Raw genomic sequence first — 25,680 nt, forward strand, 5'->3', positions numbered from 1 at the left:
TCTCTTTCCCCCAGTAGTTACCAATTTCTAATGGCTACTTAGCTTGGGGTAGGCTTTGTGCCCACCTCCACACTCCATGCTGGAATTTTTGTTAAACCTGAGCACGGTTTGCTTACAGGCTGTCGCAACTTCCAGGAATACAGATGTACAAATGCCCTGCTGTATTCAGAAAACTCTGTTTCCTTACATCTGTCAGCTACTTCTGGCTCTTACTCCCTCTCCTTCAATGATCCATGACCCTTGGCAGAGGGAACAAGTGATATAAACTTAAGCCTGGAAGGGCATTCTGTAATTTCTTATTTTCTGTACAACAGTCAATTGTGAGTGTCCATGTTAATCATCATCTACTACAAAAGGAAGCTTCTCTGCTGAGTTGAGAGATACACTAATCAATGGGTATAGCAATAAATCATTTCTAATCTGTTTACTGTTATGCCTATTTTGTAAAGTAATAGTAGACTCTGCCACATAGTCTATTGCCTGTCAAGCCACATGATATTGGTTCCTACATTAGTGCCAGAGAAGAGTTTAAACTTACAGAACAAGCCTTAAATCCAATCAGAAAATAGTTGGCTACTCCCCCGACATTCAGTGCCATTATTGCACCTCCCAGGCATGGCTTCCAAAGCTAATCATTGTCGTGGCTTGCAGAGTTCACAGCTAGACATAATTATTATTTTTTCCTCGAGGTGCCAGCATAGCATTTTCCAGCACTATTTGAGATGGCCGGCAAAGTATCAGATTTATTCCTCAGTGTTCAATGATTTATACGTGGTATCTTCAATAACAAGGCCTTATTGTCAAGTTCCGGAGGGTTGCCAAGGAATTGGTAATAGCAAGGAATGTTTTGGGGGTCTCTAAGTGACCTCATTGGTTAACAACTACAAAAGAAGTCACCCATTTCTGTCTCTGGGCTTTTTATATATTAATGTTGCTTTCTTATAGAGTTATTCCATTTTAGTATGTGTGTGCGTGTATGTCTGTCTTTCTGTCTGTTTTAGGAAGCTTCTACGGTAAGTTTCCATGTGACTTTTAAATCATATCTTTATGTGCATTATCTTTCAGATACCTATACCCTTCTACTCACCCTCCCAACTTCCACTGCCTATAACCCTTCCTATTCATTCTTTTCTATCTTTTCTCCCTTGGAATTCCCCCAACTATTTTTTAAATAAAAATCATTTTGAAATCAAAGTAGGAATTGGATAAATATAATAAATCATTTAAACACACTTGGATCATGGAAAACTATAGAACTTCTCTCCAAATACATGAGCCCCCAAAGAGGCTCACAACCACCATAATTAACTGATAGTAATAAAATCCATAAAGGACTAGTATTTTTAACATAACACTTACAAAAGTATATTGACAATATTTAGTAAAGCATAATATAATTTTCATATTTTAATATTATCAAGTAGGTGGAAAGTAATATAATAAAACCACTAAAATGTTTATAACTAAAACTGAATGGGAGTATACTTAGTGAAGTTGAACACATCTGTTTAACAATACTATAACATATATTGATAGAAAGAATACATGTTTTCAATAAAAATGATATGACAAATACACCAATTCTCTTTAGTTAATTCTTACATTCTTTGTATAGTATTCCTCTAATTTCAAAGAAAACTCATTGAGAGAGCAAATCAGATTTTTTTACTTGAAAAAGAATGTGCTGTCAAGTGCCTTAAATGATAAACAGGAAAGAGACCCTCTGCAACCTTATCTGGTAAATTTATTATGCAGTAACAAGCACATAATTTTGGTATACTACCCAAAATTAGAAAAGCAGATGGATATGAAAACTAGAAACCCAGGAAAAAATCTAATTACAGACATTTAATACATGGTAAATTAGGCATCATGAAGCCAAAGGAAAGGAAGAATTACTTGATAAACAACTAGATAGTCTATCACCATAGAAAACTTCTGATGTAAATTTATGCCTTATATTGTAAAATATTTATGCCATAATAAATTATAGGCACAATTTATCAAATAGAGGTACAAATAAAGAATGAGTATTCATTTTCTGTTGAGATAACAGAAGAAACCACAGAACTGAAAAACAGATGATCCAATGATGATCTGATGCACAGGGAATGTAAAACGCCTCTAGACACTGTCATAACCAAAGTGGGAGAAAGCTGACTTATATTCTCAGCTCTTCCCTCCAAAGAGTCAGAAAGAACTGAAGAACTGATTTCAGGTTGAGTCAAAATCATTCACATTTAACAGTATAGCTTGGAATCCAAATATGCAACATCTCTTCTGGGTTATACAAAACATCTCCCGCTTGCAGCAATGTGTTTGGCTTGATGTGTCCAAGTCTCAAAAAATAAAAAGCAGATAGGACACCTGAATGAGATAGAATAGAGGGTTTCTTTGCATGAAAGCTATGGAATGAATCACTAAAGAAGTGGTCTGGGATCCCATCAGCTAAGCTGTTCCACCCTAGGATAAAAGGACAATGAAGAACAATCACTAAAACCTTGAGGAAAAACCACAGCTCGGCTGTTCATGAAGACCAAGAGTTCCAGTTCAGAAATGATGGAACCCAGGATGCCCTTTCAAGGTAAGAACCACAGGCAACAGTATTTGACTTCTCTTTCCTGCCTCCCTCCAGAAAACATCAATGGAAAGAGAATTTGAGGCCACACTGTCAGCATCTGGGGTAAACGGTAGAATGGCTAAAGGAGCAGACATGTCTAGAGTAGCCAACGGTCACCCTCATAACCACTCATCCACCCAAGCTCTCGTTTGCATCTTTGTCCTTTATTGACAGGGGTTTCTATCCAGCCAGGTCCCATAGCCATTTTGTGCCAAAGAAACACATAGAGTTCTACATTAATTATAAACTGTTCAGCTCAGGCTTCTTGTTAACCCTTACATTCTACATTAACTCATAATTCTTGTCTGTTTTAGCCACATGGTTTGGTACCTTGTATCAGTGAAGCATTCTCATCTTGCTTCCTCTGTGTCTGAGTGACAACTGCAGACTGAACTTTTTCTCTAGTCAGAATTCTCCTATTCTGGTTGTCCCACCTATACTTCTTGCCTGGTCACACTGCCTATACTTCCTGCCTGGCTACTGGCCAATCAGTGTTTTATTAAAATAACACAAGTGACAAATCTTTACAAAGTACAAGACCATTGCCCCACGGCAGTCCTTGCCTGGTATTACACCTCAGGGGAGGATCCTTGACAACCTGAGGCTATCCTCTTTTCCTCTCTAGTCAGTAAAAAGCCCTTGATGCTGAACATCAAAAAGCAAAACTTTAGAACAAGCTATATGATCAATAGCATGACAAAGAAATGAGCAATATGTTCATTATTATAAAGCTAAATATAAACATGATTTCACTATATTGTATGGGAAAGGCTATGTTCTTTAACAGTTTAACATTAAAACCCTGCAAAGCACATATGAATTAAAGTAGGAAGAAATAAGTTAAAAATTCGAAAATAATTATGCCACTAAGTACGGCTGGGACACAGAAAGAGGTAGAAAAAAGTGGGAAATATCTGTCTATATTATCCAATAAGGACATAGATAACACTTGAGGACAATTGTAAATTTGCCATAATGAAAATTAAAGGAAGTAAGCTAGGGATCCTGCTAAAACTTTACCCACAGTACTAGGAAAATGCTTGTTTTGTTGTTGTTGTTGTTGTTGTTTTAAGTTAGAAGCAGAAAACAAAACATGACTATGTAAATGGGAAGAAAGAATAAAGGAAAAGCATATTTTAATCTCATAAGATCACGAAATTTGAGACTGTATTTCTTTTCAAATTAGTTAAGACTAATTTCAAGGTGGGAAAACAAGAGGCTTCATTAAAGGAATGTTTCCTGTGAATACCAACTAATCCTCACTGTAGGAACAATGTTAAGCAGAAGCCTGTTACTACATAGACAAACTCTTGTTATTACATGGGTTATTTTTCTTTCCTATCATATGAAAATATAAGAAATTTCTTTTCAAAGGTATACACACTGGATCGGTTTATGTCAACATAAGCTGGAGTCATCAGAGAGGAGAGAGCCTCAACTGAGGAAATGCCTCCATAAGATCAGGTAGGTACACCTGTAGAAATCTTTTCTTAATTAGTGAGTGATGGAGCAGGGCTGGTGGTTCTGGGTTCTATAAGAAAGCACCTGAGCAAGCTATGATTAGCAAGCCAGTAAGCATCATTCTTCCATCAGCTCCTGCCTCCATATTCCTGCCCTGTTTGAGTTCCTATCCTGACTCCCTTCAATGGTGGACAGTGATATGGAAGTCTCCGTAAATAAGCCCTTTCCTCTCCAAGTTGCTTTGGTCATGGAGTTTCATCACAGCAATAGTGTCCCTAACTAGGACAGCATACAAAAATGAAAATCCAGCCGGGCGGTGGTGGCGCACGCCTTTAATCCCAGCACTCGGGAGGCAGAGGCAGGCGGATCTCTGTGAGTTCGAGGCCAGCCTGGTCTACAAGAGCTAGTTCCAGGACAGGCTCTAAAAAAATAAAATAAAATAAAAAATAAAATAAAATAAAATAAAAAAAAAGCTGCAGAGAAACCCTGTCTCGAAAAACCAAAAAAAAAAAAAAAAAAAAAAAAAAATGAAAATCCAAAGACAGTCACAGAAATTTATTAACATATATCTTACTATGGAATAAAAAAAAAACACTATCAAAGTGGTAAAATTTGAAGGATCATATCATTACGTTGACCTGTGAGTTATCTCTGTATCAAAAAGCTATAGCTAGAATGAGGGAATACTTGATAGAAATAGTACAATCATGACTTCAGTAGCACTAGTACTTAGTGGTGATGTCGAGCAGCCTGAAATGGAGGCCACCAAATATACCTGCTTCTCAAAATGACTCAAATCTAGAGAGCTGCTGTGTTTATAAATATACTGGATAATGTCCTGTTCAAAAGAAATCAACTATAACAACTCCCTTTACAGCCATAATCGGCCATACTATCAGACCTCTGACATTTCCTGAAACTCAGTCTGAATGACCTCGGGTCTTCACGGGATAATTAGTCCTTCGAGATGTCAAAATCACAATTTACTTCAAATGCAACTACTACCCAGTCTACATTCACAATCTTAGGTAAAAACCTACCAGAATTTACCCAGTCATTGAAGTCCAAAGTTGGGAATCATAAATCTCTACCTTTCTCTAAATCTCATCCTATTCATGACAAAATCTCACTGATTCTTTCCATAGGTGACTCTAATGTACAACCATTGTCCAGAATCATTAAACCAAAACAAATATTTCCCAACCTTGCCCTTCGATCTCAGGCAGAGAATGCTACCACTCATTTCTCAATGTTGCATTAACTGTTCCCCTGGAAAGATACAAACAAGTATCTGTATCCCCCAAATATGGCACAGATAACAAAACAAAGTAGAATTTCACCAAGTCCAGCATGAGAAACCAATGAGTTGACTGGCTGAATTTCAAAGCATGGGTGAGGGGTTGTTTAGAGAAATGTAATTCCAACCAACCACGCCATCAAAAAAGTCTCTCCCTCAAATGGATAACAACTTCCGCATCGTGGTGTACACTGAATCTCCTCTTTAGTTAACTTTCTATATACTATGTATTCCAGTACCTTCCACAAAAACTAGGTCACATGAAATTAGAGTAAATTATATAGAGCTGACAAGTGCAGGAGACAAGTATCAGGTGAGGGTCCAATGTCCCCTCCTCTTATGAGTCTTATCTTGGTCTCTTGCAAGTGGTTACAACTGCTCTGATGAAGATAAAGGCTATTATGCTCACAATACATTGTGCTCTACCTTGACTGTATTTTAACAATCAAGCTACAATTTATGTAATAGAGTGAAGAGAGTGACTGAAAAAGCAAGTATCCTTTACATGATTTCTAGCCTAAAGGTCATCAGACACTATTCTTACAAGGACAGCTTCCATAACTATATTCTTGCAACCTCCTAATTCTACATCCCCTATATACAGGAACATTATCATAGATCAAAATAGTATGAATGTCTAGCCAAAAATGAACGTTATTTGACAGGTTGGTTACTGTCAAATAAAAACAAAGGCTAAGGGGAGACTGAGAAAACAGTCTCTCCACACCCACAAGCACTGTAGAGTCACTAACTTTGGCATCACCAATTAAAAACAAAGGAGCAGAAAATGCTGTTTATAATTTTTAAAACATACACACACAAGGTGCCTGCCTGGACACAAAAGTTCCTTTTGAGTATTTCTCACTTATGCTCATAACTGAGCTCTTACCTCTGAGCTAGATCAGAGTTTTCTCCCCTGGCAGGAACCAGGAATAACTTGGGATAAGCAGTGTGTTGGCAGGTAACGTGATAACAAAAGTTCAAGGCTGTTTACTTGTCATGCGCAGGAAGAGTAGAGCAAGAAAGACCTTAGTACCAAGACTAGGACATCCAGAGAGGAAATGGAAGCCCAACAACCTTTGTTCAAGTGTTCTGGTTCCAGGGTCAAGCAGCTTCTGAGATTTGGCTGCTTACCCCACTCTTGAAACTATGAGACAATTTCTATTATAAATCCCCACTAGTTAGTTCTCTGGTATCCTCGGGTAGGTTTTCCTACTTACAACTACAAAGAATTGTGAGTAGCACAGGTTTAGCCTAGTTATGTCAAGCGTTGTACAGACAGCGTGAAAGAGGGGTTTCAATGGTCACAGGCTTGGGTAGAAGATGAGGATGTCAAACGAGAATATAAGCTACATCTATAAATCTCAGATTCATAGCTAAAAAGAAACAGAAGCCAAAAGTGCTAAGGTTTTTAAATGCCATAGCATTTTGAAAATGAGAATACAGCCAAATATTGAAATAGCAAATGAACTCAAATGTGAAAAGACAAGAACTAAAGCAATGCATTTTGAAGAGGCTGAGAAAAACCCAAGGTCTCATAGCTAATAATTAGCATAAAGAGAGCTTGTACTCCACTATTCTGGTTTCATACCTAGTACTCCCACTACATATGGCATTTGCCACATATAAACAGGGAGTCTCTACAAGGAAGCTGTTATTCCTTTTTCATTTAACCTACACATTTCCACAAAATAAAATAGTAACCTAGATTATCTTGAATTAAACCCAACTACTAAAAGTGAATGTCAATCATTAAGCTTTATCCTTAACCATTATCAAACCTTATATTTTGATTTAAAAAAATGTACTATTTCAAAGAAAACAACAGTTATGTCACATAAGTAGGCATGTACAAGTGATGGGTCCTTAGAGTTATCCAATTATAGGGCTGTTCTTGCCATGGGAATTATAAGGGTTAGCACCAAACTACCAAGCCTAGCAGCAAGTGATGGTGATGAAGTCACTGTCCCTGCCCTCCCTGAGCAGGACAGGACAGGTCCTCCACAGGTGAGCACTGCCAGCTCTCTAAGAGAGAAGCTCCCAAAGTTGGACTCGCCCTCACCCAACAACACTCTGAAGGTCTCTGGATCTAGCCACAGTTTCCAAATAAAGGAGGGTAAAGCTGGCACTCACTGAGAAAAAGCCAACATGATTGGGTGATCCTGGACCTGTTCAGGACATTGACATACATGGAAACCTACTTAGGATTAGTTCCTAAACAAACTCCAACCAAACCAATATAAACATATTGCAAAATTTTAATAGATACATGATGTTTTCAAAAAATACTTTTAAAAGCAATCAGAGCATTAATCAATGGAGGGCTGTTTTGCTAGGAAATTAACCAATAGCTGTTTTGTGGTTTATAAAGGCACACTGTTGGCCCACCATGGAATTCAACCTCCCATTGTAATATACTTGCATCAGTCCGCACCCGTGACTCATGCAATCAGATTTTATATAACTATGCACAGATGCATCTCAATTTTTATTTTCTAAATTGGTCTTGAATAATGACTTACATAGGGTTAAGATGTAGCATTATTAAGTTTAGCTTTACTTCTTTATGTCTCTGTAAGACATTGCACCATTTAATTATAGTTACATTGTCTATGAGTTCTGTTTTAGTATAGAGACACGGTATTAAAATGATTTGTTGTTTTAACAGGAAGCCCTGTGCTAATGGAATTAAGAGTAAGTGATAGTCACTGTTCTGATTTTATATGTTTGTTTAAAACTTAGTTATGTTTGTACCTTAGATCACTAACGCTGCGTTTTCCTGTTACTTTCTAGGGAATACAGGATTTAGAGCAATGAAAGCTATCTCCTTCTTTTTTCACAGTGAAAAGAAGTCTTTATAGTTTCTCAATATTCTAGGGCCATTAAATCTATACCACCTCAGTGGCTTCCCAGACATGGAGGATACCAATGCAGGGAAATCAAGCTTATGAAGGTGCAGTGATAGCTTCCTAGGAGGAGAGTAAGAACACAGAGAATCAAGGGCAACTTAATCTCTGTCCAGCATTAATGGATTAAAATCTAGTGGATGCATTAACGGACAGATTAATTTAATTTATTGGTTGATTTAATGGGCTAATTTTACAGATTATTTTGTGGATTAATTTATTTTCATGGATTAATTACTGAATTAATAATCACAAAGGTAAGTGCATGAAGTTATCAAAATTTGTTTCTTTAAGAGCTTGTTTATAGAGAGGGTGAAATGAATGAAAGATAAGCAAGAAGAAAAACTTAGTCATGATTTCATCCATGGTTTTCCAGTATGTCCTTGGATAAATTATCAAAACACTTTTGCCTTTTTAAAATTCTTCAATTGTATGCATGCCATATGTAGATAAACCTAGACCAGAAATTATATAAGAGACACTATCATCATAATAAAATAAGCCTACTTGGAGGTGGCAACGGAAGGAGACAGAATATAGGTAATTTGACGCAGAGAGCAACTATTTTTTAATGCAGAACAAGTAATGTATGTGTGATTAGCTCTAAGCCACAGTTCAGTTCCTTGGGATGCGATGATGCCAGATTATAACACCGGGCAGAAGAAAGTTAGCCTCACCACAGAATGGAGCAGTCCTACATGACAGACTAAGAAAGGCTTGACTCAGAATTTCACGTTATCAGAATACAATAGAAAGAAAGAAAGAACACGAGCTAATGAAGAGGTGGTAAAGAGGGTCATGCATCTACCAGCAGAGCTGAAGCAGAAGATGAGTCTGCAGAATGAAAAGGCAGGTACGGGTATCATCATGAGGCAAAAGTTCAAAGAGAAAATAGGATCCAGGTGAGGACCAGTCAGCTTGGAAATCATTTTGAGCAGAGAAGCCTGATAAAAAAGGCCAGCAAAGAATTCAAGATGAGTATAGTGTGTCTGAAAGGAAAATGGGATGCCCAGCAGAGAAGGGCTTATGGATGAGTAAGACAGCAATCCAGTTTCCTGGCAACTGAGTGCCAAGAAGAATGTGGACCTGAACACAGTCCAACCCAAAGCTGCTGGCTCCCTCAGGATAGCATTGTCTCTACCTGGAAAATGAGGCTGAGTACAGGTTGGCATCAGACGTCAGAAAAGAAAAAAATCAGGTAGAACGAGGGCATAATGAGATGCAACCAGGCTGGATGTCAGATTCGCATCAGTTTATTCTCTAAAATTAATGGTGAACACTTCCTTTTATGATTTCACAATTACAATAAAAGGCCAATATATTGTTGGTCCCAAAAGGAATACCTGATGATCCATTAAGAATCAGGGCTCTTTAACATACTCCGTGTGTGTGTGTGTGTGTGTGTGTGTGTGCATGCGCGCGTGTGCGCGCACACCTTTTATTTCTAAGAGTTTCCTGTCCAAGAATATATTATAATGCCATGTTCAATTATGTGGAGGAACTAGAACTTTCACTGAGTATTCTAAATTGTCACATTAACCACAGGAAACATTTAAGAAGGTGGTGTTCAAATATGAACATAGAAAGCAATAATGATTAAGAAAACAATTCTCATTTTCTATCTTTTATTAATGTATCCTGTTACACAGTCTGACGCCAAGAACTCAGGTCTAATGTATGTACCAAGAGTTTATCCAATGTCACATTAGATAAAAGGACTGGAAACTTAAGAACCCTGCCATGACAACCGCTCAAGTTTAAGAGGTAAGGCAAGGGAGCACAATTCGGCTAAGGATGAAGGGACTTAGCAAAGCTCAGAGGCATATAGACAAGAGGTCAAAAGCAACATCACAATGTAAAGATGTTAGTGTCATTCAATTCAAAGACTTTGGTCTTGCATTTTTTTTTTTTCTAGCTTTCCAGTTCATGCAATGATTCAGAGTAGGGGCATAAACAAGATGCTTTTGAGGGATTTAAATTTTCAAATAGGGCTCCTCGGTCATTGCTTCTAATTGAGGAAATGTGAGCTAAGTAACCTCACTATATATTTTCTAACACAAACCACAAGGAAAAGGGGCAACAGGAATTAAAAACACTGGTTAGGAACAAAGTAACAAATTCAAGGAACTTTGGGGCCATAAATGCCTTTATGTGACCTTGCATTGATGGCTGTGTACTCACCAGTGCATAGCTGATATCATCTGCATAGACTGTCATGGTGGGTCTCAGATCTCTTGAAGGATGTGTTGGGTACCATCATAATTCCAGTATCACCTCCGTAAGCCTCAGGTTCTATCCCACAGCACTCAGAAACACCCACAACTTGGTCTTTCAATTTATTTATTTATTTTTTGTTTGTTTGTTTGTTTGTTTTGAGAAAGGGTTTCTCTTTGTATCCTCCCTCACTGTCCTGGAACTCATCTTGTAGACCAGGATGGCCTTGAACTCACAGAGATCCACCTGTTTCTGCTTTCCAAGAGCTGGGATTAAAGACATGTGCCCCCACTGTCCAGCTAGACTTTCCAAGTTTAATCCCCCTTAACAATACATACTATACCAAAATCTTACCATGATGCACAGTCCTACTACCTGTCAGTCTCCTGCACCATGTCTTTCTCACCATTATCTCACTTGCTCACTTTAAGCCATCTCCTTTATTAATAAATTTTTATTCATGAACTCCATCAAATATCCCCCATCTTCTTGATGATTTTAATCACCCACTGAAAATCAACCCTCTGGTACAAACAGGACACACTTTCTTATTCAACTTTTATATAATTTACAATTTTATTTATGATTTATGATGTATGGTTAAACACATGGTGTCCATCATGATTTTATAAGCGGAGACAAATTAAATCAATCATGTTACCCTAGTGCCTACCATGCAATCAAGGCAAAAAAAAAAAAAAAAAAGCCAACTACAGTCAATTTTCTTTTTTTTTTTTTTGTTTTTTTTTTTTTTTTTTTCGAGACAGGGTTTCTCTGCAACTTTTTTCTAGAGCCTGTCCTGGAACTAGCTCTTGTAGACCTGGCTGGCCTCGAACTCACAGAGATCCGCCTGCCTCTGCCTCCCGAGTGCTGGGATTAAAGGTGTGCGCCACCACCGCCCAGCTACAGTCAATTTTCTTATAGATGATATGCAGTCCTCTATCAGTGCTCAACTGCTAGTGAATGACTATGTTTGCTTCTGACTATGCTTGCTTCTGCTAGTTGTAGCACAGGACAGCTGGTTAAGATATCGAAACAAAGCATACACATGAATGCTCACACAGGCATGCACTAAAGAACATGCATAGACGTTTTGTTTTGCCTTGTATGACTTCATACCAGAAAGTCTCTTGGCTGGTATAATAAACTTGAAGCCTGAATAGTATGAAGTCATGCCAACTAGAAAGAAGAGCCACTGCCACCAACCAAAGCCAGAGTTAGGACCTCTCAGGAAGGAAAAAGAAAAGCAAATGGGGATGGTATAGAAAATACTCACCATGCCATTAACTTTAAATTATTGCCTGTACTCTCTAGGACATGAGTAAACACACAGTTGTCTTTATTGACCTGAATTGCTTTTCTTTCAGTCTCCTCAACAGTGCCCCACTGGGAGACAGACACAAGATGCTGAATGCACTGATAATTAGCCTTGCACACCAATACCTTCCATCTGGCCTGTAACCCCTGCATATGCACACACACACACACACACACACACACACACACACACTCGCAGTCTTCCTCCTCCACAGGATACTATCAATGTGGAGTTCACCTGGAGATAAAAGAATCTTTAATTGCTTCTTGGAGTTTTGATTTATTATAAAAGATTAGATATTAACTGTTGAGATAATACTATGGAATTAATCACAATAGGAAAATATGATAAAGCATCCATGTTTTAATCCAAATAAAATTATGTCACCTACCTGAGATTGTATCTAAAGAGATTCTATCTATATAAACAAAACACATTTGAAGAACACAAAGTCAGTTTTGACTAACATCATGTGTTCCTTCATTCAATGCAATAGTTAGAGGGGAAATGCTGGAGTCACTGTAAAAATTCAAAGGTAAGGAAATGCAATGCATTCCAGCTATTTATCTATAAGGATTTTTCACAGTTCCCAAACATTTTTTTTGTAGTGCAAGGCATTAAATGCAAAGTGTTGCATCTTACAAATTCCATTTAGCCATAATAAAATTAAAGTGCTGAGAATGTTCAAATATTAACTGATAAAGGTACTATCACATCTAGTACCACAGTACCACAGTTTATTCATCTCTACTCCAAGAAATAAAAAGACATAAGACAGACTCAACAACCCTGCTTAAGAAAAATGACTTCGTATGTGAGAATATACTATATAAGAAACTGCAGCCTAAAGAAAAAACTATAAATCTCTGAGATACCAAGAAAAATCATTGTATATATTTAACAAACACTGAGCCTCTTGACAGGGACGCTTTGTAAATCTGCAAAGTAAATTTAGGTTAGATTTAGTAATATACAAAAGTGGTCAAAGGAAGCATAAAACCAAGAACAAAGTGCTTCAAATACCATCTCAGATATATACATAATCTCTATAGATTCATATTTAGAATGAGAACATGTGAAGAAATACTTTTATGAGACTGACAAGCATGTTGGTATCTCTCCAAATACAGGAGCCAATAATTTGAAGAACAGGACAGAATGGTTATTTATATCTTGATAAGAACAAACTGCCAGGAACAGACCAAAGTGTAGTCAAAAACAGGATTTGAAGAAACAAACACAAGATGCAAAAGCTCTTCCAACTCCCCAAACATCTCAGGGGTATCTCCTCCATTGGAGGAGCTTGCCAGGCTCTGCACAACCTCACAGCAAACTTCTGCCATCTTAGTGAGGCCACTAGCCAAAACTCCAGTGCTTATGAAGTGTACCCGAGTCTCTTACCAAACCCACTGACACAGTGACTGGCAGCAGGCCCCGAAAGGCTCTTCAGGTGACTGCAGTGTACACCAGAGCTCAAGAACCACGGCTTTCAGCAGAGGAACTAAGCCTCTTCGTTATCCCTCATGTTCGACACTTCAAATCTAGTTCAATGTGCTCCTATTAGAAGCCTTCTAAGGTTAAATTTTCAACCATTTAGGGACTTTTATAATTATCGTGCAGTTCTAGAACTTTCCCAATTTATACCTACTGTTCTTTCCTTGTTCTGCTTGTTGAATAAAAAAAAAATGGGCAAATTTACACCCTTTGTTATACATACTCAATTCATAGTTTTAATCTAATTATTAAAAATCTCACAGAAAAGACAGGACTTGTATATCCATATAGGAAAAGATACCTTCCAAAAGTTTGCCTCAGTTAGTGTTGCCTGCAAAGAATAAAGTTATTATGGACACCCAGACCACCTCATCGGTTGCTACTATAAGCTATTATTTATATAGATTATATTCTCCTTTCATCAGATTTTGTTTTGCAAGACTGAAACAAAGCGAGGAAAAATATAGCTGCTATAGAACAGGAGTAACCATGGTAGGAGTGGTAAAGGTCATGCAGCATTCCCCTACACTTATGATCAAAGAAATCTAGCAAATTCAATGAAAGGAAACTTGATCCCCAAGTAAAATGCTCTCTTAGGGAAATGCAGAAGGAAAGTACCGCTCTCGAGCAATTGCATGGTAAGCTGTCAGGACAGAGCATTCTGTGCTGGTCCCATCAGAATAGGCAGGACTTTCCTTATAGGTAAGGCCTCACAGCTTTTATAAACATCCCCAAAGAAGCAATACCCCTCCCTCAAATAACCAGCATGGTGTAAACAAGATGGTGTGAAAAAGACAGATGCAGCCACTGGAACAATGCATCAGGATGAAAAGCTGTTGCTCAGAATCTTAGTACCCAGAGGTTACTACCAGAACAACATGGAGGTCACAGCCACAAATGCCCATGTTTTTCTCTGCACTGTGCTCTGTTTTAATCTTTCATTCAGAGGCATTGCAAGTTAAAATACGCACTTCCAGGCAGCAGGCTATATTAACATTTTGCATCTGTGTGTAAAATGTAGAGATCTAGCTTAGCTTTACCCCTCAGAGTTTCAGACACCAAAGCAATGAGAAGTTTTAAGGAACTCCCAGGAGATAAGGATGGTGGGCGAAGGAAACCTGGAGATTTAGATGTAAAAGTTATCTCTTTAAAAGACTTCACAAAGGAAAAAAAATGCCTCTGAGACAGCTTTCGGTGTTTTTTCATGTACTTCTAAAAGTTCTGATACATGAGCATGAAACCTGCTCTCCAGAGTCTCAGACAGGTTTACAAATAATTACCAAACCTTTCAACCCTGGATGACTAGAGTTTTCATTTGAAGGGTAATTGAGAAAGTCAAGTCCTCAGACTCCTTACACATCTTGACATTTGAGACAAATCAATGACTCAATAAGCATACTCATATCTCAGATCCAATTTACTCATGTTTATTATATTTTAAACCCCTCTTTAAAAATAATGTGGGAACATTCAGTAAAATATCATAAGGAAAACATGACTTCTGACAAACAGATTATAACAAAAAAATTTTACTTGTATTTTGTCAAACTCTTGCTTTAAAATATTTATTTTTATTGTACATATATGAGAGTGTGCTTGTACTATGTGTGTGCCTCAGGCAAAAGAGTCCACATGAGAACAGTGGATCCCCTGAAGCTGGAATTACAAACAATTGTGAAACACCATATGGGTACTAGGAACCAAACGTAAGGTTGCAAGTGCTCAGTTAAATCTCTATAGAAATGCCTTCATTCATATAGCCAGAGGGACATCTCCAAGGTGATTCCAAAGCTAATCAATCAAGACTGACCATCATAAGGCCACCTCTTGCCAATGGCCACACTTAGCACTTAAATCATAACAGAGGTGCTCATTGTAAAACAGGAGAAAGTTAAAGTTGGAGGTGAGATTGAAGAAGTTTTTGAACAGAGGAGAGAGTCTGACTGAATTAATAGATGTGCAAAGGTGAAGAAGGAACCTAAGGAAAACGCAATCAAGGAACAGAGAACAATAGCGCGAGTTGGCAGCTCCATAAACATCAAGGATGTGAGTTAACTTAAAGCACAGAGAGTACGGAGAAAGCAAATGAAGCTGCAGATATGAAGCAAACAACCTGGTAGGACCTGAAAGGCCACTCCAGGTTTTCACTTTCATGGACAGCACAACAGAATTTCTGAAAGGCCCTAAGCTAAGAATGCAATCTGACTTCTGATACAAAGAAATCACTCCAACTTCTACGGAGACTAAGTAAAAGAGGATGGAAGCAGGAAAGGAAATTGAGGAGCAAGTGCAGAATCTTGCATTGCGAGCTGGACGCAAGCTCCAAGCCAACAATCTCACTACAAAGAACCTAAAGCGGAAATGATGGATAGTGCATTTGGGACGTAGCCAACACTCAAGAGAGTAATTCTCTGAAACCTACTTAAGGAAAAGATCTGGGCCTTTTCTGTACCAGGGCTTTTCCTGAGCGTCTCCATTCATTCCCCAGCCTTCTTCCATACAGAAGCAAACCCTGCAAACGGCAGGTCCCAGGCTTCCTTTAGAGCTGGGTTTTAATTTAATAAGATGATGAGAAACCAGTAAGAGATTGAATAGCTATGAGGAAAGACCAGGACACTTCTGTCCCTACCTCCGCTGCCCTATATAGCATTTACAAAAGCAGCAACAACTTGGATTTAATTTTTACTATGTGTGTGTCTCTTCCATGGTACCAGTCACTCCTGGGAGTGGGGAGCTGAATCCTAGGTTCTGTTTCCAGTGGGGTGGTTCTCTGCCTCCCTCAGGAAACTCACTCCTTGGGTCTGACATCAACTCCCCACTCTTTGCATTTGCTCACAAGTAAAGTCTTCCTGCCATTGGTAAACTCCATATTACACACAGACAGCTATTGTTATTACATTTTTTAAATACTTCTCAATTGCAAGCATTAAATCAATTCTATGAAATGATCCAGCAATTATTGTTTTCCCAACTATCTAGCATACCTCTATAGCAAAAGAATATGCATTTATATAACTGTGTTTAGTTTTAAAGGTATACATTCATAATTCTGTATGATCTGTACTAGTTCTGAAAAATTCCTCCTAGGACAATTAGCCTGGAGCAGAGAGAACAAGAGACAGAAGGCAAGAAGAAAACGGAGAAGAGTATGGAAAGAGGGGAGGGGGCATGAACAGTATAGTGTGCCATGGTGCCCGTGCTCTGCAAACATTCCTCTTCTGAAGGCCAAGGCCCCCCTTTTGCTCTCCGAAATCAATGGTAGAGAACTCCAGAGTTTACTGAAATGACTAAAACCAGCAGGTCCCAATGGCAATGACAAAGCTCTGGTCTTTTACTTTCATCAACTTTCTGAACACAAAACAAAGCCTGAGATACACACACATGCATACACACACACACACACACACACACACAAAACCTGCTCATTCCATACATTGTTACTTTTATGTATGTCTTTTCAGGGACGACATTTTGGTATTGATTAATCAACTAGTGTGATCATCCCTGGGAAAGATGTAAACCAAAAAATCACCTTAAATTTATTTATGATTTAATAAAGTGTGAGTTGTTGTTCTCATAAAAAATAAAGTCAGAAGAGTGTATGAACAAAATATGTAGTGGAGAAAAACAAGTCGCCATGGCATCAAGATGGAAATATCATCCATGTTTGCTCTAATACATCAGCAAGTGGGACACCAGGTATCGTGTTGCTTAGGTGTGTGCCAGAGCAAAGTGTGACAAACACACACACACACACACACACACACACGGACAAGAGAGACTTCCATGAGCATCCCTGAAGCTATAGCTCATTATCATTGCAGATAAATAAACAGCAATGAACACTTTAATGTCAAGTGTATACAGAGAACAAAAGGTGCTATAGAAAAACATTTAAGGTTATACTGTGTTGTATAAGTGTGTGGTACAAGGGAATGCTGACGTGACCTCAGGAATAGGTACTCTCGCTGACATGAAAACATCGCTTTAGCACAACAGCTGTTAGACACCACTTAGTTTAATTCAGAAAGAAACCTGTATCCTTGAAACTCATAGTATAAAGAAACATGATTATATTTGTGCACAGCGAAAAAAATTAGATTATGTTTACTGAGTTGTTAAATATGAAAATACACATACAAATATAACCTGCGAAAGCCTTCAAATTACTTAAAAGCCTTTCTGCCTGGGTAGGAAGCAGTCTATAGTGGAGCCTGAAAGCCTTTTAGGTATAACTTTGATCCCATCTGCTGCAGGCAGAGCAGGAGAGGAACACTGATGGGAGAGAAAAGAAGACCTCCCCAGAGAAAGAGGTTGCTAATTTGTGGGAGAGATCATTCCCTTGGTGTTAGTAGTAATATCCCACAGCAGTGTTACGCCTGGAAGCCAGCTCCCCCAATATCTGTGTTGGAAAGAAAGAAAACAGAGGAAGCAGCTACTCAAACACCAATTTACTCTATTCCTCAAGTATGGGAAGATGTTAAGATGAAGGGAATGAAGAATTTGACTACAGCCCTACTTCTGACACACTGTAGATCAGAATTCAGTTCTTCACATGGAAAATGGATCCTCCCGTTTATACAAGAATATCCCAAGAGAATCCTGAAAGTAACTGATTAAAAAAAGACAGGGGTGACTTAGACCATAATAATAGGATGCCATGGTTAGTTTAGTGCAAGGTACGACACTTATGCAAGAAAGTGACATGAGACCTACACAACTGAACACAATGTAGAGAAAAGAAAGCCGTGGATACGAGCAGTAACCAGAGAAATAGGAATTTTTTAATTCTTTAGAAGCAAATCTATGCCATTTGTATACCTATTTAAAACACTCATGACTTCTGGACCCTTATCAACTTTTTCTGTTCTTTAAAAAAATTTTGTATATGTGTGTGTGTGTATATATATATATATATATATATATATATATATATATGTGATACATGTTCATATATGTATGTATGTATGTACCATACAACACATGATCAATCCTTACTGTCACCTTGAGATGGGGTCTCTTTTGCTGTTCACTGCTGTCTATGCTAGGCTACCCTGCCAGAGAGCTTCTGGGGATTCTCCCCTTCTCATTGCCTCCCATTAGGCAGTAAGAGCACTGGCATTATAGATGCATGCTACTGTAACTATTTTTGGTGGTTTTTGTTCGTTCGTTCGTCTTTTTACTGAGGTTATGCGTATTTGAACTCAAATCATTACACATACCCAACGAGCACTTTCTCCACTTGGCTATCTTCCCCAGACTTTTTTTTTTTTTTGAGACAGAGTATTATATATGCCAGGCTGGCCTCAAACTCCTAAAGAGCAGAGGATGATCTTGAACTCATAATTATTGTTTCTACTTCTCTAGGTCTGGGATTAGAGGAATTTCCCCACCATACGTAGTTTTATATAGTACTGGGTTTCAAACCCAGGAAGCTTCCTTAAATCTTTTTAAAAAATAGCACTCTTTATCATATTTCCTTATATAATACACATTTTACTTGCTTTTCATTGCATAAAAATATCCAGTACAAGAAAAGGCAAAACTTACCCTTATTCCTGAAAGATGGTGGCTAGTCTCCCATTCTAAATTCCTTCTCTCTTTACCTCCAATGCACTACCAATATGCCCAGCCAAAGGCAATGAGTCATGATCCCTCATCCCTGTGCCTTGCAAAGAATTCCCAGGAGCTTAAGCTACTACTATGCACATTTTGTTGTTATTCAGTGTCAACAGAACACTTATTGGAATGTCTTCCAATTCTCTTCTTCTCTATTTCACTTCTTGACAATGGCTCTGTCCTACAACAGCTCCAGCAAGATCTTGGAGCAATCTCTAAGTCCAACACATTCAGCCCTCGCTTGCCTTTTATTCTGTTCCTCAAATATCTCGTTGCTCTCCTTTCTTCTCTACTCCATCATCCATGCCCCATTCCCTCCTCTACCAAACTGGGAGTAGCCCCTCTCTGCCTCACACTGATAGCTACTCTGTCTACACCTGTCTAAGCCTCTGTTTGAGACTTCTCACACACCTCCCCAAACCTACCCTGCAGAAGCCTTAAGGATAATTGGCCCATGTGCTAAAACACATGTGAAAACTGGACATTCACCCTGTAGATTAACACAGAATAAGTACAAAGAAAATGAAAGCTAGGTATAGTGACATATTCCTCCAACTCCAATGTTCAGAGGTGGAGACAAAAAAAGCCGCAAATTCAAGGGTAGCCTGGGTACGTAATTAGATTGGGCTCAATAAACAAGAGAACAAAAGGAAGAAAGGGAGGAAAGAAGGGAGGGAGGGAGAGAAGAAGGGAGGGAGAGAGGGAGGGAGGGAGGGAGGGAGGGAGGGAGGGAGGGAGGGAGGGAGGGAGGGAGGAGAGGAGGAAGAATTTACTGAACAAAATATTCACTAAGCGAATTAAGTTTTTAGTAAAAATCTGAATCAATAAAATACCCAAGACTAAGGCAGCTACAGTGAGATGAGCAATGGCACAGACTATTCAGAGACAAAGCTATCCACAGTCCTGGCCCGTACGATGACTCAATGAGCATTTCAAAGTGCGCACATTCGAATGTGTTTCCTGTCTAGAAACATTAACTTTTTCCTCTCCCACAAGGTTTAGGCAGATAGTCATCATGGTCTAAATATCATGGTCTGTACACATGAGGGAAGATTATGAAGTCATTAAGAAGGATCAGGAAGAGTTCTGAGTAGGAGCATGTTTGGTGGAGGATGCCAGCTGATACAAAACTGGGTTTCTAGCACGGTCAGCGGGAGAAGCAGGGAAACAGCATAGATAAAGGTGGATCCAGAACTCATGGTGACTGCTGGACCGGTTAGCAGTGATTGTGCTCTAATTTTCTTTTCCTTAATTCCAGTCTCAAAAAGGTATAGAACATCTCCGGAGATACAAGCTAATAAAGAAACAAAAGGCAGTAAAACTGACAATATAAAAAGAGATTGGGGCCAGCACACATGTATGACATCTTTTCACTCACCAGAGTCACTGTTACTCCGAGAGAAGGAGTGGGTGCTCTCAAGAGGCCCTGGGTCAGGCACATGCAAACAAGACCAACAATTTCCTTAGTACTTGGATAAACTCACCGACAATTAATGCAAATACACAATTCCAGTTCTGAGATACAGATATATATAAGGTTTCCTACTTGAGCAGTTCTGCAAACATGCTACATAAGTCCCTTTATAAAGCTACTGCTGACGATGGTGGAAAATTCTCACGGCCCTGCATCAGTCTCTAACTACATACAGCAATGCTTTAGAGGGCACACGACTTGTTCTGCAAGAGAAAATTATCTTATATTCATCGTAATGTAAGAAATCGGTGTCTAAATAACACTTTTATGCAAGAAACAAAGCAATTCTTAATTTTTAAGGAAGAGAAAGGTATCTTGGAAAACCCACAGAGACAAGACCCCAGGATTTAGACACAGGAATGTAAGTTCAAATCTAAACACTGCCAGTAACAAGCTGGGTGACCTTGAAAAGGCTAGGCCCTCTGAGCAAATGCAAAACCGGAAATACGATTATCTCAAACTTCTAAGACTTAAAAGTACCATTTAATCCTATTCGGTTTGTTTTTTTTTTTTTTTTTTTTTTTTTGTTTTTTTTTTTTTTTGAGAAGCCATGCATGCTTTATCACTTGCTTTTTAACTTCCCTTCTCTGCAGAATAACATCTTAGAAGCTGATAAGCATTAATATTTCAGGCACATTATGTTTGGCTGACATTTAAAGACTATACACTTTCCCCACAATATTGATACTAGTCTGTGGCAAGGACTCTGGACAGCAATATGTAATTTTGAAATGCATGAAAATACTGACAACCTAGTGACGTCTCAGCTGAGAGAAAAAAAAAGCAAGTAAAATGTGTATTATATAAGCAAATAAGATAAAGGGCGCTATTTTAAAAGAATAAAAGAAGCTTCTTTGTAAAAAAAAAAAAAAGGGGGGGAGAGAAAGTGCTCTCATTGTCACATACGTGGCTCTTGTGGGGACAGCACACAGATGGTGCTACATCCAAAGCTATTATATATTGATATGATCAGGGAGCAGGGCCTGAGGGCCAGGTATTTAAAAAGAACAGGGCAATATTTGCTCATGGAATCTAGGTCTCCTGACCTTAGCACAAACTTTAGAAATCTCTTGAACATATCACTGATGAACACAAAATTTTTAGTTTGATCATATTTTCATTATTTGGATATTTACAGTACTTTACATTAAAGAAAAATACTTTCAAAAACCCAGTTTTTAAATAGTTGAATGCTGGAGTCGCATGTAATTTAATAATGAGGTAGACGAGGTAATTTCAGTTCTTGCTCTTATCTTGATGCACACAACAATGCTTCCTGGTGAAAACATACTGCCAGAATGTACACAAAATTTCTTCAATCATTTCTCTCCTAAGGCAAGCGTTTGTATTTTATCACATCAAGGTCATTTTGGTCATCTATGGTTCTTATTATCTTACTATCAGTTAATAGCTCCTTGAAGACAGGGATGTCAAAGATGAATCTACTAAATGCACACACACACACACACACACACACCAAAACATATGATAAATTGGAAAGATTCTAATTATGTACATATGAACAAGCTACTACAATGTTTTTTGATTCTCTAGCGCAAACTATATTCCTCGTTATAAACAAAAGAAAGCCAAAGGGCCTGTGAAAACACCAGTTAATGATAATTTTTAGAGTATGACTAGAAAAACCACCCAAGCAGAACATTCTAGGATTCGTAAATATACTAATAAAGACAGAAAGGCCTGCGGGAGGTGGTTCACCCTACAGAACAGCCAAGCCCCTGCTTCTCCCTCTGGGTGCCCCCATCCTGAATTTCTCAGAACAAAGGAAATATCCCCCAAAATACAGGAATATTCCTACCTCCAGGTTGTAATCAGCAAGTGCCTTATACAATAATTCATTCTTAGAAATCTAAAAGGATTAGTTGAACATTTTAGAATACTTAAAGGAAAGGACAAAAGCATTTAAAACACCGAGTAAGGAATAAACAGTTCACCTAAAAAAATGAATGAAATCACACTTCAGACTCTTCCTTAGCAACACTGGCTTGCAGAGGACAGTGGACCAATGCCTGTACGATTAGCTTCAGAAGGAGGCCAGTCCAGAATTCAATACCAAGTCAATTTCCCCCAACAAAATAAGATATGCATGAGATCAGAAATTTTATTACATGCTCTTTCTTAGAAAAGTACATTTAAAAAGGTTCAAACAATGAGAGAATCAGGCAACAATACCTCACATTCAAAATAATTATACAGGGAAAGGACAGTGATTCCGCTCTGTCCAAACACTGGCTCAGACCAGAGCAAGCCAGAAGTCAAGGGCATGTCTAAAAGAAAGACAAAAACAGATTAATTACAATTGTCCTCCAAACCAGTGATTCTCAAATACATCCAGACACAGTGCTCTCTACCCAAATGTACGAGCCCTCCCTTCCTTTCTGTCCTGATTTCTTTTGCCCTGGTCAGTCATCTTGATCTGTGCTTTGGAAGGAAAAGCCATAGGTGTGTGTGCTTATCAGCATCTCTTTGTGTTTTCCTTTGTACCAAGACAAAGCTGAGGTAGGAAAGCAAAGGATGAAAGGAATTATTTACTTGACTTGCACACTGATGCTCAGAGTGTGGCACTGAGTGCAGTCTTCACAGGAGCCCAGCTCTCAAACCCTGTCCTAGAGTGGCAGTCCCAACCCTGTTGTGACCACAGCTCCCAGGTTTCCCGTTTCACCCCCTAAGACTAGTAAAGACCCCTTCCACAAGGAATCCCTGGACTACTATACCATCTTTCACGTTTCCCTAAATCTTACCTAACTATATCATCTGTGAACTATTACTTTGAGTATAATCTTACCCTAAAAGGTAAGACTTCCTTAAAAATATTTAATAAAGAATTTTTATAGTTAGAAATCAAATTTATAGGGAGGAGATATCACCTACACTGACATTTTAAAATATAAATAACTGTAAGTAAAATAGAAATAAGCAATACAAGTCAGATGGATTTCAGTATGTAAACCCTCAGCCAAAATGGTCTAGAAGACAAAATAAACTAGGTGCATACACCTAGGTAAATAATGAAGACGTCTGGTTCAGAAATGCTAGGCAATATTTTACTAAATACTGTCAACACTATTCTTTATTTTTGACATTTTGAAATAAAAGCTAAATAGGTTTTATATATACCCATAAAATCAAGGGGAGGCTGACAGGTGAAAATGAAGGCTGACACATGCATCCTGCATTGGGAAAACAAATAACACAGACATCACTGCTGTTGGAGACATTGTTTTCCAAAATAGGGAGCAATTCCGGAAAAGGTTCCTGACAAAACCAAATTCAGTGTTCTCTCCATTTACTTGGGAATAGTTTGCAAGCCTAAGAACGTTGCTATTTATTAAAAATAAGGAATCTTGTAATTGTTACATAAATATTCCAGGGCCAAGTAATTATAAGGAATATTTGACATAGATATTAAATAAGACTATTGAGGATAACATACAAATCTTTGTTGAGTTTTACAGTTTTTAGCAAACATTCCTACCAATTAGAAACATTGTCACTATTACCCCCCCTCTCTATCTGTGTGTGTGTGTGTGTGTGTGTCTTATGAAATGTTTGTTAGAGCATATAAACACCCCTGCTGAGAAAACCACTGACTGAACATTTACACCAGCGTAAGGAGGCATGGAAGGAGAAGCTAAGTGGAAAAGAAAAAGAAACAAAACTCTATAATAAACGAGTACGAAAAGATAACAGAAATCAACTTCAACACATTAAATTAAGCACAGTTACTTAACTCCATTTAGACATGACAGTCCTCTCTCACACTGAACTCAAGGCTAAGTGGTGTCTTTCCACTGCAAAGCTGTCAGATACCCAGGCTCGCTCTTTCTAAACTGTTTCTTGGGAACCCTTATGGTTTTTAATGCAGCTACTAAACACCATGACAAAAACAACCTGGGGAGGAAAGGGTTTATTTGGCTTACACGTCCACATCATGGCTAATGACAGAAGGAAGTGAGGAAAGGAACTTTAAACAGAGCAGGAACTTGGAGGCAAGGAGCTGATGCAGAGTCTGTGAATGGGTACTGCTTACTGACCTGCTCCCCACATCTTGCTCAGCCTGCTTTCTTATAGAACCCAGGACCAGCAATAGTCCAGGAAACCCCATGGAAGAATCATCATTCTGATTCACGGAACTGGTATACATCACTCTCGCAAATCTAAGTAGTCATCATCTTCGTTGTCATATTTGTTGTTAAGGCCTCCTGATGGAGGAGAGTTATCTGTCTATGTTTCTTTCATTGGTTAATTAATAAAGAAAACTGCCTTGGCCCTTTAAGAGAACAGAAAATTAGGTAGGTGGAGTAGACAGAACAGAATTGTGGGAACAAGGAAGCAGAGTGGGGGAGACGCTTCAGGCATTCACGATAGTGAGTCGCCATGATTCTCCTCTCCGAGATGGACGCAGGTTAAGATCTCTCCTGGTAAGCCACACCTCGTGGTGCTACCCAGATTACTAAATATGGGTTAAAGGAAGATGTGAGAATTAACCAATAAGAGGCTGAAACTATGGGCCAGGCAGTGTTTTAAAAGAATACAGTTTCCGTGTAATTATTTCGGGTGTAAAGCTAGCCGGTAGCCGGGTGGCGGGACGCAGCCCTGCCGCTTCACACTACAGCCTCCTCTTCCTCCTACTCCTCCCTATACTCTTTATTCTCCTCTCCCCTCTTCCTCTCTTCTCTCCTCCTCCTTCTCCCCCTTCTTTCTTCTTCTTCCTACCTCTAAGAGTAGGAACAAATATGAGATATCAATGAATTCACCTTTGGTATGGTAATCTTTTTGAAGAGAAATCTCAGTAGTCTCTAACCTATCTTCTGAATTCTGCCAAAGCTAAAGTATTGCCTCTGTGACTTCTTATTGATACTAAACATCTCAAGGTTCCATTTTCATGTAGTAAAAGTAATAAAGCCATGTTGTGTTCTCAAGCTGTGTTTTCATATCTTCTATAGACAATCATGCTTGGTCTCATTGCACTAAAAGGAAGAAACGAGAAGATGGAAAATACAGTCTTCTGTCAAACTGCCACATACTCAACTAAAACTAAAGTGCTCATAAGAAGGGACCAACCTTTTTGAAGTCCACTAGCAAAAAGCAATTAGGCAATATCCTAAAAAGAAGAAACGGAGCCAGATGTTTTCATCAGCAAACTAAAGTCTCACCATGATCCCTCTATAGGAAATAATAAAAACAAGAAACAGCTTGTTTAGATTGTTAAAGAGTTTTCTTGAAGAACTTAAAAACAATAAGAGCCAGAAAATA

At 38.5% G+C, this 25,680-nt stretch overlaps 1 protein-coding gene across 8 annotated transcripts in view; it reads right to left on the minus strand.

Moving 5' to 3' along the window:
- The window catches only part of Cadps2 (calcium dependent secretion activator 2), a 510,179-nt gene that overhangs the window by 465,884 nt on the left and 18,615 nt on the right, over nt 1–25,680 (minus strand). The window lies entirely within an intron of this gene.

Source organism: Arvicola amphibius, chromosome 2, assembly GCF_903992535.2.
Source record: "Arvicola amphibius chromosome 2, mArvAmp1.2, whole genome shotgun sequence".
Lineage (NCBI taxonomy): Eukaryota > Metazoa > Chordata > Mammalia > Rodentia > Cricetidae > Arvicola > Arvicola amphibius.